Source organism: Lonchura striata, chromosome 11 (assembly GCF_050655825.1).
Source record: "Lonchura striata isolate lonStrDom1 chromosome 11, ASM5065582v1, whole genome shotgun sequence".
NCBI lineage: Eukaryota > Metazoa > Chordata > Aves > Passeriformes > Estrildidae > Lonchura > Lonchura striata.
In genome coordinates, this window is record NC_140713.1 from 20606377 (window position 1) to 20624406 (window position 18030).

At 39.8% G+C, this 18030-nt stretch overlaps 1 long non-coding RNA gene across 1 annotated transcript in view; it reads right to left on the reverse strand.

Moving 5' to 3' along the window:
• Positions 1-15272, reverse strand: part of LOC146766443 (uncharacterized) — a 55156-nt gene extending 39884 nt beyond the window's left edge. Inside the window, exon 1 of the long non-coding RNA XR_014957982.1 lies at positions 15109-15272. This is a non-coding gene — a long non-coding RNA (uncharacterized LOC146766443). The remainder of the gene's footprint in view (positions 1-15108) is intronic.
• Between the last annotated feature and the right edge of the window lie 2758 nt (positions 15273-18030).

Consider the following 18030-nt stretch of genomic DNA (forward strand, 5'->3'; position numbering starts at 1 on the left):
TCCCACCACAGGTCCTGTCCCTGTGGAAGCAGCAGCCTTTTGGATTTGGTAACATTCTGCCTGTACTTTGTCCAGTACAAAGCAAGCAGTGCTGGAGCCACGACTCAGGGCAGAGAATGGCACTTTTCCTGAAACTGCTTTGACACAAAAGCATCTCTTGTATCCCAAAACCTGTCTGAAGTACCTAAATCAGCAGTTATTCTTCTGATTGAACAGTTTGAACAAGAAAGGGTATTTTCAGGACAGTTTTAGGTATTGATGTGTGCTAACCACTGGCAGTAAGAAAAATCATAAAACCCTTGAAGGATGATACAGACTTTCCAGGTGTGAAATATCCACTTGTCTCTAAGAGGTAACAATGACTACAGCAGTGAATGCTGAGAAGCCTATGCTGGTGTAAAATTGTGTTATTTTAATACAATCTTGCTTTTATATTCACACAGAATCCAGCCCCTTTCCTGCACTGGTAAATTGAAACACTCAACATTGTGGTGAGTTCCAGAGAACTGGTGATGACATGATATTGTTGGCACCAGTTTTAATATTCATTGAGCTGGGATACTGAACAGACATGGGGAGCTTCCTCACAGTCATACAGAAATAAAAGGCCTCTGTTTGTTTCTGTAACAAGATCAGCATATGCATTACAGAGGATTCAAAGCAAAAGTAAACTATATTTCAGAAAAGCCTATGCAAATGGAAAATCAGGTACATTGTTTTAAGTATTGGGCAGCCTTTTATGTGATATGAGAGAGGATGCTGGTGTGTCTGAGTTCCTCTGACTCACATCTTCTGTAATATGTTCCATACAGGCAAGTCACTGTCTTCTAGTCCCACTGTCTTTTGACATGAATTTACAGGAATCTGATGACACAGAGAAGCCTGCAGCCGGTTTGGGTGGCAAACTCCCTCCCTGAACATCCACATGCAACGCTCCATGCATGTGCTCATCAATACTGTGCACACTGACCCTGCCCCAAGGAGATTTCATCTGCAAGCTGCAGGCCAGAACAGCCATGAAGCATGAGGGGAGACAGCAAATGTGATTCCTGCCAGCATTCAGTGCTGCACCAAGTGGAATCACTCACTTCAGCAGTTTACAGATTCACTCTAGTTAAATTTATAATATTTTAGTGCTCAGGGCTTTCTGTTTTTTCCTTTTTAAGGCTAGAAAATGAGGTTATTGTGGACAACTCAGGTGTCTCGTAGATGCTTCTGTGGGGTTTGTAATACCAATTAACTTTCCCAAGTAATGAGGCATAATTCCCCTTGAGAACACCTGCTTCATCTGTGATATACTCCCCACAGAAAAGTGGAGATTTCACAGCCAAGGCTCAGATTCATGAGAATTTTTTTTCAGTATTCTTTGAGAAGTGACAGGAATAAAAATTTTACATGGGAGCCCTTCTACTGTTTTCCTCTCTGGGACAAACACTATATAATCATTGAGAAGTGTTTTAACAGTAAGAAAGGTAATAATATTTTATAATCAGTGCCCATATAAAACTATTAAAAAGTTCAGCCAATCTCTGCAGAAAACAAAGATAAATGATTGCTGTGAATTAGTTTAGGGCTGCTCCTACAAGACAGCTTAGTTTCTTTCATATAATAGGTAGTGAAATTCAAAATTTACTCTGGTTTTCATTCACTGCCACTGTAATAAAACACCCCAACAATTTGGCAGCAATATAAATGGTTTCACATCAACATGAATAGTATCAATGTGTGGACCTCTATCTATTTTTACTTGAGCTCGAGTAAATCAGAAGTTAATCACTTCAATGTGAATTACAGTGATACAAGTTTAAGAAGGAAGAAATCAGACCTGGACACTGATTCTACATGGCCTTTGCTAATGAAACCAGCTCTGTCTGTCATTGTTTATACCCTCACTGAACCCTCTCACAATCATTTGGCCCCAACAAACAGCTCTTGCAGATGGCTGACTGCTAAAGAGGAGAAAAAAAAGGAGGTGTATAATGGCCACACTAAACGGCTTTGATAACAACACATCAACTTCATAAACTTGTGTCCTGCAGTAACACAAGTGAACATACAACTGACCCCGAGAAACAAAGGAGAATGTGGATGACTTCATCAGCCATTAAGTCTGTTGTGCCTGGATCTAACAGCATGATTCAAAATTAAAATCAAGGAAATTTGTCAACAAGCATTTCCTCAGCTCAGAAGAATCCTCAATTGTTGTGGCTTTTCCTCTGCCCCCATTTGGGAGTGTGAATGAATGAATGGGGAGGACTGGGAGTAGACTGTCCCTGTATTTTACCAACTCTGAATCAATAAACCCAGTCACTGAGGCAGAGGCTCAGCCTGTATCAGGTTTAATTTACTCTGGGGACTGGAACAGATCTACACCAGCACACTCCAGCAGCTCCATCTCCTCCTCCTGCACCCAGACCTGCCGGGCTGTTCAAACACAGCAGAGCAGCCTCTGCGAGCCCCAGTCACAGCGGTCCTGAGAAGTGAAATCCAGAGTGACTCCTGTGGCTGTGGGAAGATGTTCTTCAGCAATGGGAGTTACATGGAGAACCAAGAACAGATTAGATGAATATTCATTATTCAAAGTAGGATTAAGAAGTAAATGATGGTTTGAGGATGTAAATTATGAGGGAGAATGACACAATCCCATACCATTTAAAGAGTGCCTTCTCAAACTGCCCCCGTACTTTCACACCCACACTTTTTCCCTTCCCTTAAATGTTAAAGAGCTGGGGAAGAGGCCTCATGCACAGAAACTGCATATGGATACGTACCCATTTCTTCATATATTTGTGAAAAAAATCTGAGCTCTGGAATACACAGATAAAAAATGGCATACAGAACAAATTACTTCAAGGCATATTTTACCCCTCTAGCCAATAAGTATTTCCAACTAATACACGTGGCAAGATATTATTTTTCTGATCTGGAACCTTCTTGTATAAATACCAAGCCAGTTTCCAGTACCAGTAAGAGTATTACATACGCATCTTAACTGACTTCACATTTTGCTTTATCAATTAATTCAATCATTTTTCAGCAATTAATCTGTTGAAGTTTTATTTTAAAAAACTTCTGATTTTAATCTGATGAACTGCAACATAAACTAAGATCTTTATTCTAGATTCATCCTTTAGAAATCTACTTTTTGGCAGGTGTTCAAAGAAGAAAGGGTTTCTATAAACTGCAAGTGCAAATGTGTCTCACAGAATGCATTGAAAACAGAAGATTGAGGAGACATTCAAGAAAACACAACTGAAGAAAGGGGTGACCTGGATTACAGGAGTAATTAGTTTTATACATAAGTATTGTATATATGCCAGTATTTGTTTCTGGCCAAAACTCTATTCTTTTGGAGCACTTTGTTGAGTAGTGTAACTGGGAATTATTTTTGTACAAATTTTCCAGCTTTTAAGGGTCTCAGTCTAAGAAAATTTACAGATTAAAAAAAAAATCAACAGAGAAAAGAAAAAAGAAACCAAATTAAAGCATGGGAAGTAACTCCAAGCACTCTACCCATAGCTGGTAATCCCCACTCCATAGACATGGGTAAAGCAAAGAAATGGAGTTAACCTGCCTAAACTCACAGCCCAAGTCAACAGGACAGTCAGGAACAGAATCCTAATTCTCCCTTCTCACCTGAGCACCAAGCTACAGCTTTTAGAAATGGGAGAAAATATTCATAAAAAGCCTACTCCTATAAAGGAAGCATAGGAGAGAACAGTCTCATCGAGGTAAATACTTGTTTGTGGAGCTTATCTCACCAATACCCCAGGGACCAACTTGTCTGCACCCATAATTAGGGCAAGACCCTCTGTAACTGCATGAGGTCATGTTTTTCTTTCAAGCAGCAGTAAATTACCATGCTTGTTATCACTCCTCTCTCTATACAGATTCTCTCAAAAATTAGATTATCTCTAGGGCATGCTTTGCCATTTTGTCATTTGCAGTATCACTCTCAGTATAGTGGGGGAAAAGGCCAAAAAAATTCAGCATTTAGGGTTTGAGAAACAAGATATTAATGCATTAAGGGGGGAAAAAGAGTGAAATAAGCAGATCATCCTGGAACTGCCAATTTTCTGTATCCTTTGAGGATTAGATCCAAGCTTATAATTTCTGTGAGCAATTATCTAAATAGAAATGCTCTAATTGCACTAGGATTGTGTTTTCTCTGGAGTGTTATTTCTTTCAAGTATCCTGCTGTTTATTTATATTTAGCTAAATAAAAGGTGTGCTGAGTTACTCAGTGATTTACACTGCAGTTGGGATGCTACCAGTGGTACACAGGAGACTGCTGGGGTAGCACAGAAAGCCCTCTAGGCTGTTCTAACTTACTAGAACTAAGCCCATTCCAGTCTCTGTCTTCTAAACTCACAGTTGAATAAAGAAAACAAAGCAATACTTCCTGGATGATTGCCAGTGAGCTGCTTTGTTGCCTCTGGAATCACTGCTAGCTCAGGGAAAAGTAGGGAGAAAAGGAGGTATGATGCACAACTACCCAAGGAAAACAGCTTACCCAGCTGGGTGTCCCACAAGTCTGGGAGGGTGTTAGAGGAGAGCCTGGCACCATGGCAAAATACAGCCACAGACATTGTGCCCTGAGCAGTGACAGCAGCTTACACTGACCACTTCATGTGCCTCCATGGCTGCTCTGATCAATACTGGATCACTGACAGAGGCAACAGCACCAAGACAAACAGCCAGGACAAAAAACCCAACACTCCTTAGGGTTTTATGCCTAGAAAAGGGAGGTGCACAGGTTGGCCTCTACTGTTACACACTGTGCACTCCATTGCTCAGGAAAAGTTCTGTCTGTCTGAAAGGTTCATAAACCTGTAAAATGTGCACACACTAGAGGGGAATGTAAAAACTCTCCTTCACAGGGAATTGTGGGGGTTGTCTAAAAAGGGGTCCAAGTCAGAAGAAAAAGCAGTGAGGGGAACCTCACAGCTCACTGTTTTTAGTTTGAAAACCAAAATGGATCACATTACTCTAAAAATCTTTAGTGACAACATCAGGAGTGGGATATAATCCTTAAAAGGTCAGGCAACAGAGGAAGTTTTCTATTGCACATATTCATATCAAACATTACTTACTACCCTAATTTGGGTTTATTTATGTTTATACACAGTAATAGAGGAACAAAACAAAAACAAACAAACAAACAAAAAAAAGCAGAAAGGGCCAAACCTGAGTTTAGAAAATTCAGGAGATTACATTAAAATTATATTTTCAGGGGCACTAAGTATCAGGTCAGGAATAATCCTCTAGAAATGTCACTGCTTTTTCAAAATTCCAGTCAAGAATAACTGCCTTATGTTAACAGGAAAGACACATTCCTCCTTTTCTTAATGTGCCATCATTAACAGACAACTCAACAGGAAGAGTAAGTGAAGAGGATTTCTATCTGTTTTCATTCTATTTCTGTGCAGAATAAATTATTTTTAACCATTTCCAAACAGGACAATAACTACTAGAACCATGGCTCTGTCCTCATTTCAGAAAAAAAACCAACAACAACAACAACAAAAAAAACCAAACAAACAAAAAAAAACCACACACGACAAATGGGAGTTTGTATAGAAGCCTAATTTTTGTACCAAATTTTACAGAACCACTTGATGAGCCACAGACATCTGTGAAACAGGTCCCAGGAATGAAATACAAAAATATGCTAACTAGCAGCTAAAGCCATAACAGCAAATACATTCCAATCTTTGTCAGGGACTGAAAAACATACTTTCAGAAATACACCTACTTAAAGTTAATTTTCTATACTGCCATGAACATTACCATCAGTGAAACAATATCTCCTTGCCTGTCCTTTAACAATGAGGAAGATGACTGTGAGTAAAATAAACATAATTTCTTGTCCAAAGCTGTCACTCAGATTGATGGAATAAGTCAGTCTTTCCAGAGCTGAATTAAAGGAGAGACATACCTAATAATTTGATTGCTTTTCTCTGTTTCTCCAGTGAAGTGAGAACCTTCAGAGCCTGGGACATCCAACACCAAAACAGACAAATCCTACTTACACATATGCAAAACATTAATTAATGTAAAAAAAGGGTCTGCTGAACAGACCAGATTCAGACCTACTCTTAAGGCGAAAAAAATTCTATGTTAATCAACTGGAAGTTTTTCTAGTTTAGTGGGTTTCTACCCTTTAGGACCATAGTTTACTTCAGCCACTTAAGAAATATTCTTGCTTCAATATCACAATATTCTCACACAGAAAATTTTCTAAGTGCACTTCAATGACTAAGTCTTTTTTAAACTAGAGGGATACAAAAGTCTTTGCTTCCTTCTTGTTCAAGTTTACTTCCTTAGAAACATGAGCTCAAGCACACAAAACCTCCATGTGGAAGTAGAAATCCACAATACGAATTAAGGGGATTTTTTTTTCTCTCAATAGGGAGAAAAAAACCAAGAAACAAAGGAACATGATATGGGGTCCTGAAGAGCAGAGCACTCAAGAATCCCAGAGCAATCTTCAGCTCTTCCAAGCTTCACTTCAGCTGAAAGGGCAAGAATGTGCCAATGAAGTGCTTGGTGTTAAAACTACCACACACAGATTTGGGGATCAACCTTTTGCAAGACCTGCCTGCTCAACTTTCTTCTTCTTCTGGCTCTAGAGGAGCCAAAATGGTATTCAAAGCCAGAGCTCTCGTGGCATTTTAATGACCTTGGGATTCCCAGTCCTCTGTATGGACCCCCAGATGAAAACCAGGTACTCTATATGTGCTCAAAGGTTTGTGCACATCTCTCTTCAGGATGTTTTGCTATTTTTATACAAATATCATGATATTCAGTGGCAGAAAGAAAGCCTTTCTGAAACAAACTCATACTCTGCTTTGTCTTCCACAAAATAAATTTTTTACCACCTAGTTTGCAAAATGTAATTACACAATTGCTCTTGCCAAATTCTAGCAACCATTCAAATTTCCAGAAAAACAGGTCTATTCAGGACTACCAGATTTAGAATTGAAAATCTGGAGGATGCACAGTAAACCAGTACTTAAAATAGCTGGTAACAATCCATAAAATTCTATCACATTCTTCTTCATTTATTCTTTATAGCATTGAATAAAAATTAGAAGTTTTCCATCTAGAACAGGAAATAATTTGTGAGATTCCTCATTTAAAGACAAAATAAGAAGAATAGTTTTCTCTGCAATTAATTTGGTAATAATTTTTACTAAACCATTCAAGGAAGAGGCAGTACCTTGAAGGCTCTCAATATCCAAGATACTTAATGAACAACTTCTAGATTCTGAAGGCACAGTTTGTATCTCAAGCTCAAATCCTACTTTATCTCTGCTTCATTATCTCCATCTCAGTGGAAGACAGTTCCATACTGTTTTCCATGTCATTACTGGGTGCAGTAGCATTGTATTTCTATTTATTATGAGTGCAGTACTCTCTCATCACACATCCTCTTCTGGCTGCTTCCATGCTGCCTTCTTGAATATATTCTTTGAACTGTGCTCCCAATTTCCTGTGAATAAGACTCTCATATGACGATGTCCCCTACAATAGCCTTCTCTTTCTCATACATATTCAAACATCAAATGGAATCCATATTTCTCATGTATCTTAGTAATTTTTTGCATATTAATAAAAAAAGAAAAAATCAAGACATTTAAGGCAAAAACTGAAACAATGTTCCTGTCATAATTCTCACACAGAAAAAGAGGATCAGCTGTCTTCCTGGTGGAATCTCACCTTGAGTTTTATTTGATAATTCTGGTTGATACAACCCAACAGACAGGAACTGGTCCCTTTTCCCAGGGAACAAACCCAATGTGTTCCATTAATGTCCAAGAAAGGGAGGCTTGAACAGCTGTATCACCATAAGATCATTCATCGTCTACATTCCTAAATATTCTCTGATTAAGGAGAATATTTTCTATCCAGTTCAGTGCACTGGTGACCTTAAAGAATCAAAGATCCAGGGATGCAAACTGTTCTCACACTTTTTTTCATTACTTTTCAGGACCTTTCATCCACAGCAGGCAGAGCACAGGTGTGCAAAAGCAACCAGTGGTCACATTCTATGTTCTAAAGCAATAGTAGCTTTTCATTTAATTAATAGAAAATATTTAAAGCCATCACTGCCTCCATTAACTGTTCTTCCTTAATATAAATGGAGAGAATTACCATGGGGTCTGTGAAGAAATTTTCCAAACTACTTTTCTCCTGTCTTAAACCAGTCTCTAAGTAAAGATGTTTAATTGCATATGTGGATTTAGATACACGAACGTGGCACTTCTGACTCCAGAAACAAGGAAAGGACGAGCTTTGAAAAGTTTACCAGTTTGAAACTGTTTAAAAGTTTATGAGAACAAATTACAAAAAGTGATACTGAAATTAAATACACAGAAATAATGGCAAGGCTACACTAAATGCATGTGTAGTGTACTACAAAGCCAAGGGGACAGGATCAAATGGGTTTGCATTAAACAAGGGGGCGGGGGCATGGAAAAAACACTTCAGGAAAACAGAACAATGGCATAATTTAGCATATTTGTACTTGGGTCAGATCCAGCTGATTGCTTTGGAAAAGATTCTTCTCAAAGTGAAAGGTGAATGGAGGAAGGGAGTTCAGGAAAGAGGCGGGTTTTTATCTTTAAATTATTTGGAGAATGTCATGAGCAGTGAATGTATTGTGCTACAGTATACACTCCAAATACCTCAAAAATACTATAGAAGTGTCTTCATTGCTTTGATTGCTATTAGGTATAAGGCAAACAAATGTTACTTTGTGGAAAAAGAACTAGGAGCTCTGCCAGGAATGGTCACATCTAACACACATTATTTATGACTGTATAAAGTGCAAGAATTAGTCACTTCATGAAAAGCTGGAGGATGTCTGTTAAAAGACATGAAATGATCGTAACTTATTAAAGGTAAAGAAGCTTAAAAATGGGAATCTCTTCACTCAGGAAGCTGCTGTGAGTCTCCACCTCATGTCTACAGAAATGTAGTTTCAAGCTTCTGCTAGAACAGCTGTCCCAGGCATCACTGCTAACCTTTGTAAATTCAAGACTCAACACTGTCTTCTCCAAATCTCTTACACACCCCCACTGATATATTTAACATCATAAATTACCCATCTCTCCCTTGAACTTCAGTTTGGTACAGTTTACACTCTGGGCTTCCTCCTTGCCCTTCTTTTTACAGCTCCATTCAGTGGTCTGTTCTTCCTCCTCCTGCCTTCACACCCTGTGGACATTTTCCAAGGTGCTCTTCTCCCTCCATCCCTTTTTCACATTGTCTATTTTTATACTTCTGTTGACCTCATTTACTCATACGGTCTCTCCTCAAGCAGGGACTGACAACCCTCAAATATTCCTCTTTTGCACATCTGTACCCTGCTACCTTTTCTCTTGACTCACAGATACTGCAATACTAAATATAACAATAGAATTACACATTTATCCTACCTAACCTCATTCCAACCATCACCTTCCTCTCCAAAAAGAATCTCTTACTCAACGACAGATTAAGGTTTTGAGACAGAGCAGCCATAAGATAGAATTTTTCCTTTATTTATATCTCCCTTATTTCCACTTTATATTGTTTATTCTGCATATTAAAGAAGGAGAAAAAAAAGAGCTATTTGAAAAGAAGGAACTCTCTTTGGATTTATATTCAAACAAGGAGACAAAACAGGACAAGAAAAAACAATAGCTTTTGTTGTTGCTCAGAAGACAACTGAAATTTTGTGAAATGCAGAGCTCTTTGTACCTGGAATCTAATTACATAAAGTGTTCTGTACCTCTGCCACTGAATGCTGTGGGTTACAGAGTTTGTTGCTTGGGTGTTTTAAATTGTGCTTTTATATTATTTTGTCTCTTTTAAAGCAGCTCCCCATTTTCCTAAAGAATGGCTGTTTCCAGCCATCAGACTTTGCTACCTCTGCTACAACAACGTGACGGTGCCTGGCTAAGTACTTGCTCAATCTATTTATTCCGTTTCCAACACAGTATCATACACGTCATGCAAAAATTTTGCTCAAGCATAATCATGGTTCTTAAAACTCAAAACTTTGCCACACAATGACAAGGTCTCCACATTACCAGAATTACTTTCCCTCCTCCTCCGCCCCCATCCAACTTCTCATCAGTCTCCAGCATGACTCAACCACGTTGAAAAGCTGTAGGTTTACAAGTCATTTCTTTCAAGTGAGATACATCATATGGAGGAAATAAATAAAATGTTTTCAGTGCTCAGTCCCCAGTGGATAATAGGTCTATCATGTTTCACAAGCTGCTTCTAACTGAAAATTTTTCTACATTAGTTTTGGCTTAACCAGAGTGAAATCCCCATTTTGAAGCCCACTCTCTGATGGCAGCAGAACTTTGCCCAGTGGCACATCAACATTTCCTCCTTGCTCTCCAAGCTGACAAATGTATTTTGGAACTATTCCTGTTACAATTCCCCCCTTATCTCCAAGACTGTGGGCAGGGTAAAACTGCCTTCACACAAATGCATTTTTCCTAAGGTCTTGTGTTGAGAGCCATCTTTTACTTGCCAAAACCCCAGACTTCAGCTACACTCTGAGGTTTTCAACACACTTTTAACCACTTCACCTCCACATCCCAGGCAGTTTATTGGCTAGCCAGGAGATGTTTGTGTATGTGCTCCTCTGTCTCCCTCTCACTGGCCTGTGTTAAAGTTTATGGGGGGAGAGAAGAAAATTACTGTTATGAATCATCCTAAGGAAAATGAAGTTAAGGTATCATGTTTTCATAGTCAAGAGAGATTAAGAGCAGAAGCAAACATTTATCTGGATCAACTGATATACCGTTGTGATTGCAGCTGCTTCCCCCCCAAGAATTTCATGATGTTAAAATTTTGAGGATGAATTATGTTAAGTTTTGAGTATCCCCTCCTAGCTGCTATTTGCCCTTATTTCTAGTCAAATTACTTGAACTGGTCACTGTGCAGAATTAAAAGCCCCATTGGAAAAGCATCCCCAAACCTACAAAAATAATTGCAGAAGAATCAAAAGGGGCAGATGTGAAAAAAGAGCAACGAGGGCTAACAGAGAAGAGATGGTTCATTGAATTGAAAGGGGCCAGGTAGTAGCTGAAATTTCAGTATTATAAATAGGACATTATGTAGCTGAACTAAAAATAGGAGTTTTATTTTTACTTGATGTTCCTCGCTGCTGGCTGCTGACCTAGAGAAAGAGGACTCAGAAAGGAGAATTAAACAATTCCCCACAGCCATGCAAAAAAATCAAAACCACTAGCCTGGTGCCAGTGACTATTTGTAAACTAAGAAGAATACAATTTTTTTAAAACAATTTCAAAAGACGCATAATTGAAAGAACTCCCTAATACTGCTGTGAAAAGAATGTAACAGCAGAGAACAATTTCTGCAGAAAAGCAACCGCAATTACAAATTCCCTGTCTACATACTCACTTGTAAGAGAAAATGGCTGGTGTATGTACTCTGATTCCTTCACCCACTCTGTACATGTACAACTGCTCTCTATGCTGGAAGCACTCTCTGCTCAGCAGCAACAACACATAATCATTCCAGCACTCGGTTTCAAGTCAAGATTGAGTGGTTCAGCACAGGTCTGGAGGAAAATGCTCCGTCAACTTGCCACCTGCCAACTGTCTCAGGGTAGCATCCTGTGTTCTTCCCTTTCCTAAAGGCCAATTTTACACTTAAACTGAGAATTCCAATTTAGGTATGGTAAAATGGCAGCTTTTCTGACCAGCTGCTGAGGTGGTTGTTCATCTTTTGTTTCATTTTAAAAAGAAGAAAAAATTAGCACAAGCCTAAACCACCAAATCTGGATTTGAGTTTCAAGCCCATGCATTTATTAATCTGCTGGACAAAAGAGACTTGAAACCATGGTTTTGGTTCTGCTTACAAAGATAAGAGGAAGCTGTAAAACAAAACCAGATCTGAATCTGAACTTAGGTTCACAGCTGTTTAAGACCATGGCTTTTGGAGGAGCCCATCACTAGCTCAAATCTAAAGGGTTCAATAGACTTGAGGTCTCCCTGGGCTGATTTTGGCTTTATCTGCTAAGTACTGGATCTTTGCAATGTACCACAGACCTCAAGGGGCTGTGCTCAAGTATTTATCTATCACCACTTTTGTAGAAAGCCAAATGAAGATGAAACACGGTGATCTAATTTTGAAGAGTAAGCCATAATTACTTGAAGGATTTTATGGTATCAGCAAAAATAACTTGCATTGCTTGTCATTGATGATCAGATTGAAATCAAGGTATTTATTATAAGAAATTATTATAATTATTTAAGCAAAAAAACTTAGCATCTGTGTAGTCTAGATGCAAATCTACTAGTCAGTCATCCCTTCCCATGGGCTGAAAAATAGCAAAATTCTTATTTGCTGTATTTGTACACTATTCACATCTGTCATTACATCAGTGATCTTATTTGTTTGGGAATGCTAAGACTCAGAACAATTCTGCACTTAGCTGAAATAATTCTAAAATGCAGGTTAGCACAGAGGCAGATGATCATTCAAAACTTCTTGCTGCTACTAAGCTATTTTAGCTTCTCTCACTGTCAAAGCCAAGTCAAACACACCTAAATTAAAATGCCTATTTGCAGTGTCTCAAAAGACAACAGAAAGAGTCGTGTATTTTGGTTCCACTCTTGATTTTTGGTAATATTTTTTTCACTTTTCATATGGTGAATCAAAATCCCCAAATAAAAGTACACCTCTCTAAGGCTGCACTGTTGTATTACTGCTGGGTTTTGATCCATCAGACAGCTTGAGAGAACAAGGACCATAACCCTTCCATACTGGAAATGTTGGCTGAATGGGTCACCTCCTTTCTTTCACCACCTTACAAATTTTTATACATTTATACATATACAGATATAGGTACACATGCACACACACAGCACTACTCCAAATCTAGTTTTAGATGCTACTAATAATTTTGACAATCCAACATTTCTGCCTTTACCTCTTCCGCTTTTCATTCCTTAATAACTCCCTTACATAAATCAGACGTGAGTTGTTGGGCAACCTCTGGAGCAGCAGCAGATGGAAGAACACAACTGAGGAATGGACACAGCAGAGACCCAGGTTCACCTGACCCATACTTGCCAGGCATCTTTTAAGCACCATTTTTGGTGTAAGGGCACAAAGAAATGTCACCTTAGCAGCACCACAATACACTAGAACTGGCCTGATGATCTGTAACTACATCAAGCCAAAAATAAAAGTCCCAATGATTAATGTCCCAAATTCTTCCTCAATATTCAATCTATTAAAAGACATATTTTCATACAAACCAGGTTCCCTTCGTGCTCTCCTGTTCAAAGAGAGAATTCTCACTTCCCTTGCATGTATCTTCTCTTTCTGTTCTCCCATAATACATACAGTACACAACTTTTGTATGCAGTCTCTTCCAAAACATTTTAAGACCTAATTAACAAGAATAGATAAAATTACAACATCTCCAGTGAGTACTGGGCACTGGAATTGGTTTCCACTCAATGCACCACTCCCAGCAATAATTTGCAATTTCCCAACCAGGAGACTTAGATCAACTAAAACATTTTTTCCCTCACCTTGAACACAGCCCCAAGCAGAAACAGAAGCCATGAACACAAGCTCAGCACAAAAAAAAATCCAAGGGAGAATGTCTAGCTCTTGTTATCACCAGATGATTTAAGAGTCTCCATTTTGAATACCAAACAGCTCCAGAGGAAAGTGTCAAGTTTCCTTGTTGCTGCCCCTCTTCAGCCCTCACCATCTATTCTTGGTCATCCTGCAAACAGAACCAACAGCAGCACAGCTGCATCACACTGAGGACAAACTGGCTTTCTGAAGAAACTTCTAGTATTTATATCTTTTCCTCACATGAAACACCATAACTCAAATGAGTCTTTTCTATTTTCCTAGTTCAAATAAACTCTCTTATCACAAAAAACAAACAAACAAACAAAAAGTATCTTGACACCCATTATTCTTCACCATTTTTCCCTCTCTTGCAGCGAACAGCCAACAGGTTTTGGACTGTTTGCTGCCACACACTACACACTTGTGTATATCCACCTAAATGAATCCACTGTGGACCAATTATGAAAGATCTGTTATTCCATTCGGAGTTACTCATTTGGGGATTTGATTTTTGATTTGTTTTCCTCTGAGGTTTTTTTGGAGCACTAGTGGGATGAAGTTTAAATTAAATTGGGACCATCAGCATCCCAAAGACAACTATTCAGCAGCACACATTTAATATTGATTTAATATGATTATGTGGGCTGTTTGTAACCACAGCTGTCTAACTAATGCCACTTAGACACAAAGTACTTTATATATTCATTACCAGGAATGTTAGAATATGAACCAAACCAAAACACAGCTAAATAAGCCACACAAATATGTAGCTCTGAAAGCTAAAGGAAAGTTAAGAATTAAAAGCTGCAGGTTTAAATTACCAGAGACAGCTGAGATGGATTGTTTTGTGCAGTGCGTGCATGGTCTAAGGTGCCACTGGATAAATAATTACAATATTACAGAATACCCAAAGCAAGTGACAAACCAACTATTATGCTACACAAAATGAATCACTAATAAATCAAAACTTCATCCATGCCAGTTGTCTTTGAGGATGATCTTTTATTCCTGGCTGCTTCCAAAGCCAGGTGCATTAGCCAGTTCCAGCATCCTGCTGAACTTTGGAAAACAGGAATGCCTGCATTAAGGCACAACACAGGTGTTTCTAAAGTATCTCTTATAGCTGAAACGAGGTCGAAGAGAGTGAGGTGTGGTCTTCTAATCCTACCAAACACCATAGGGACGACTTTTTGGTACTGTCCCCGCTGTGTTTTGTGGCAACACATGGGACCCTACACCAGAGCCTTGCTCAGTGCTGGACATACCAAAGGCCAACCATGTTTGCTAATTTCAACAGTGCTGTTCAGAGCACAACATGGACTTGACTTAAATAAATAAAAGAACTGGGTGATAAACAGAAGCAGGATTGTACAAAGAATTCAGCATCAACGAGCAATCAACAGCATCCCCAGAGTATGCCAGAGCACGGGGGCCAGATGTGACAACTTTAGGCCCATGAGGGAAGTGTGGATGTTGTTTCACCTGAGGCAGACACTGCGGTTGGCCTGCAGAGAATCCAGGTTCTTACAGGAGCTGAGGCCATTCCTCAACACAGCACGAGCACCTGGGCACACACCGACACCTCAGCACCGCAAGGCTGCGGCAAAAGCAGCACCCAGGGCCCCGCCAACATGGCGGCGCGGCCTGAGGGAGCCCCGCCCGCGCGGCGGGAAGGCCGCGCCTCCCGCGGGGCGGGGCGGCCGCTGGGCGGCGCTGCCGAGCCCCGCAGCGCGGGGTGCGGACCGGGATGCGGATGGAGAACGGGATACGGGAATGGGATACGGGATGCGGGATGGAGAACGGGATACGGGATGCCGGGTAGTGGCCGCCGAGCCTGGCGATGTTCCCAGCTGCCAGGCGGCGAGCGGAGACGGCGCTGCGGATCGCGGTGATCCCGCAGCGCCAAGCGCTGACGGCTGGCCCCGGAGGCAGCGCAGGCCGCCCTGTGCGGCTCCGAACCGGCCGCCGCCCCGGTCTGAGCACGATCACGTCCGGTGTCTGTCGGCTGACAGCGGGCAGTTCAGCAAAACATTCCCAATGTTCCTCCTGGCAGTCTGTTAGGAAGGGTTTCCCAGTGGCACTGCCGGGACGGAGCCGCAGTCACCGCTGGCATCCGGAGCGCGGTGATGCCAGCGCGGGGAGCAGCCGCCTCAGCCCGGGGCTGGAGGGAAAATCAGATTTACTTCAAGTCGAACAACTCAAGCGTCGGGCTGCTGGCAGCAAAGGTCATGGATAGTCTCCAATCAAAAGGTTTTTGTAAAAATTAGACCGCTAATGTCATGTGAACATAACACGTCCTTTGCTCTCAGCACCTCAGTGTTGGGGATGACATGGTCGTATCAGCGTTCCTGTAACTTAGCCACACATACCCATACTCTTCAAGGCATTTGATGCTTTTGCCAAGCTGAAACAAATCTCCGGGTTCTGGATGGCTGACGTCTGTACTGGCAATGAGTTCTGCCAAGCCATCAGTAACATCCTTCCAGGTAATTACTGTCCCAGAAGATTTTTCTGTTCACTTACATCTTTGAAATATATCTTGTTTTATCTAAGGGTCTACATTAAAATACCAATAAAAGTCTCACTGGTTAAAGCAATAGCTCCACATGAAAGTTCCCAGCCTTTAAAATGTCACCAAATAGTTCAAAATAATAATTTTAAAGCATGATGGTCCACAAGAACCATTTTCAAGCTAAATATATATTTTGTTCTCGTTGATATATTTTTTGCTACACACCAATTTAAGTAGGTTTGGGGAACATTATGTGAATCTACTATTCACCTTCAAGTTTATTAGTATACCTTGTACTGCAAGGCAGGTTCTGTTGATGAGCAGCATGGTTATTACTGAGCCTATAAAATAAACACTCTAATGGGACCACTAAGATTTGCTGATACTCCATTCTAGTCCATGTTAATAAAACTCAATGTGTATCATAAGCTGCACCACTAAAATCCACTATGCCATCCAGGCACAGAATCTCCTTTGCTTAAGCACTAATGTTAATAATTAATTTTTAACTCAACTGTCAGAATCTGGTATCAGTTTTCCAGTTGTTCAAATGTCGTTAGGTATTCCACAGAAGTGTGTTTTAATTTATATCAGAAAAAAATTGTATTGGATGTCATGAAATTTTGAAAGCATGGGCAGTGCCAAATTCAGAAATGCATGTCTGTTGAATATACTTTATACATGAGGCGTAGAGCTTCAGCAAAGTGCATAACACATTGGAAATATGCATTACATATTATTACATAGATTTCCAGTAACAGAGGGAATAACTAATTCATAGGACTCGTCCTCTCCCAAATAGTACAGTCAGCTCAACTAAATCAAGGCTTTGCTTCAAGGTCTAGACACTGCGCATCATCTGTATCAGCAACAAACGACATAATTCCTTGAGGATGTTACCAACTAAAGTTTACAGGGAAAGACAAGTATTATATATTCATAATATATTAACAGCACTGCAGCTTAACAGGAGACAAGCCCTGTTGTATAAAGAAATTAACACCAGAGCAAGAACTCACCCTGCTGTTCTTACACTATGCTGCTGCTAGTCAACAGAGTATTTTTACTTCTACTAAAAAATAAATTAAAAAAAAATTAAGGAAAACATAATGTCATTTAGTTTTCCAGCAAGGGAAAGTACAGTATGAATAGTGTTACCAGGTGTTTCTGGTAAAATTGGAGGGATTTGGCTGGACAGTAGTAATTCCCTTTGCTCTGTCCTCCTCCTGTCCATGTATCTGAGATTTTTATGGCACTTCAATATGCAAAACCCTCACCATTATGGCCAGAGCTGCCATTTGCCCCATTTCCCTCTTCTTCACTTTCTGACATGAAACACACATGAACTTCTCACATGCAATTCATCACAAATTACATGGAATTTCTCTCTCAAATGCACACTGTCAGAAAAAACAATGAGCAAAATTTTCCTATGGACAAATGACATTGCAATGAACTGTCTTTAAAGTCTATAGAGAAAAGGTTTATTTCACCCAAGCTCACTTTAGAAAACAAGAAAAAAAATCTGCGTTTAGTATTTCACCCTTACCTCTTTCTCTGTCAGATAAATCACCAGTATTTTTACACCAGTGTTTTCCAGCTTCAAGATCAAATTAGCAACATGAACTCTGTATCAAACAAAAGGAACAAAACCCACAGGCATCAATGGGCACTCTCATATCACACTACTAGTGGGCAATTAGCAAAGAGAAACAGAAGGAAGACCATGATCAGACTTTCACTAGGTAAACAAAGCTGATCTGTAAAATAGATTTATAAATAAATCTAGTTAAAAGTATCAATAGGAATTGTGTGGGCCATTTGGTCTTTCATTCACTAAGCACATTGATCTTTGCAAACATGATTCTGACTAATGAGCTGTGGTAAGTGGC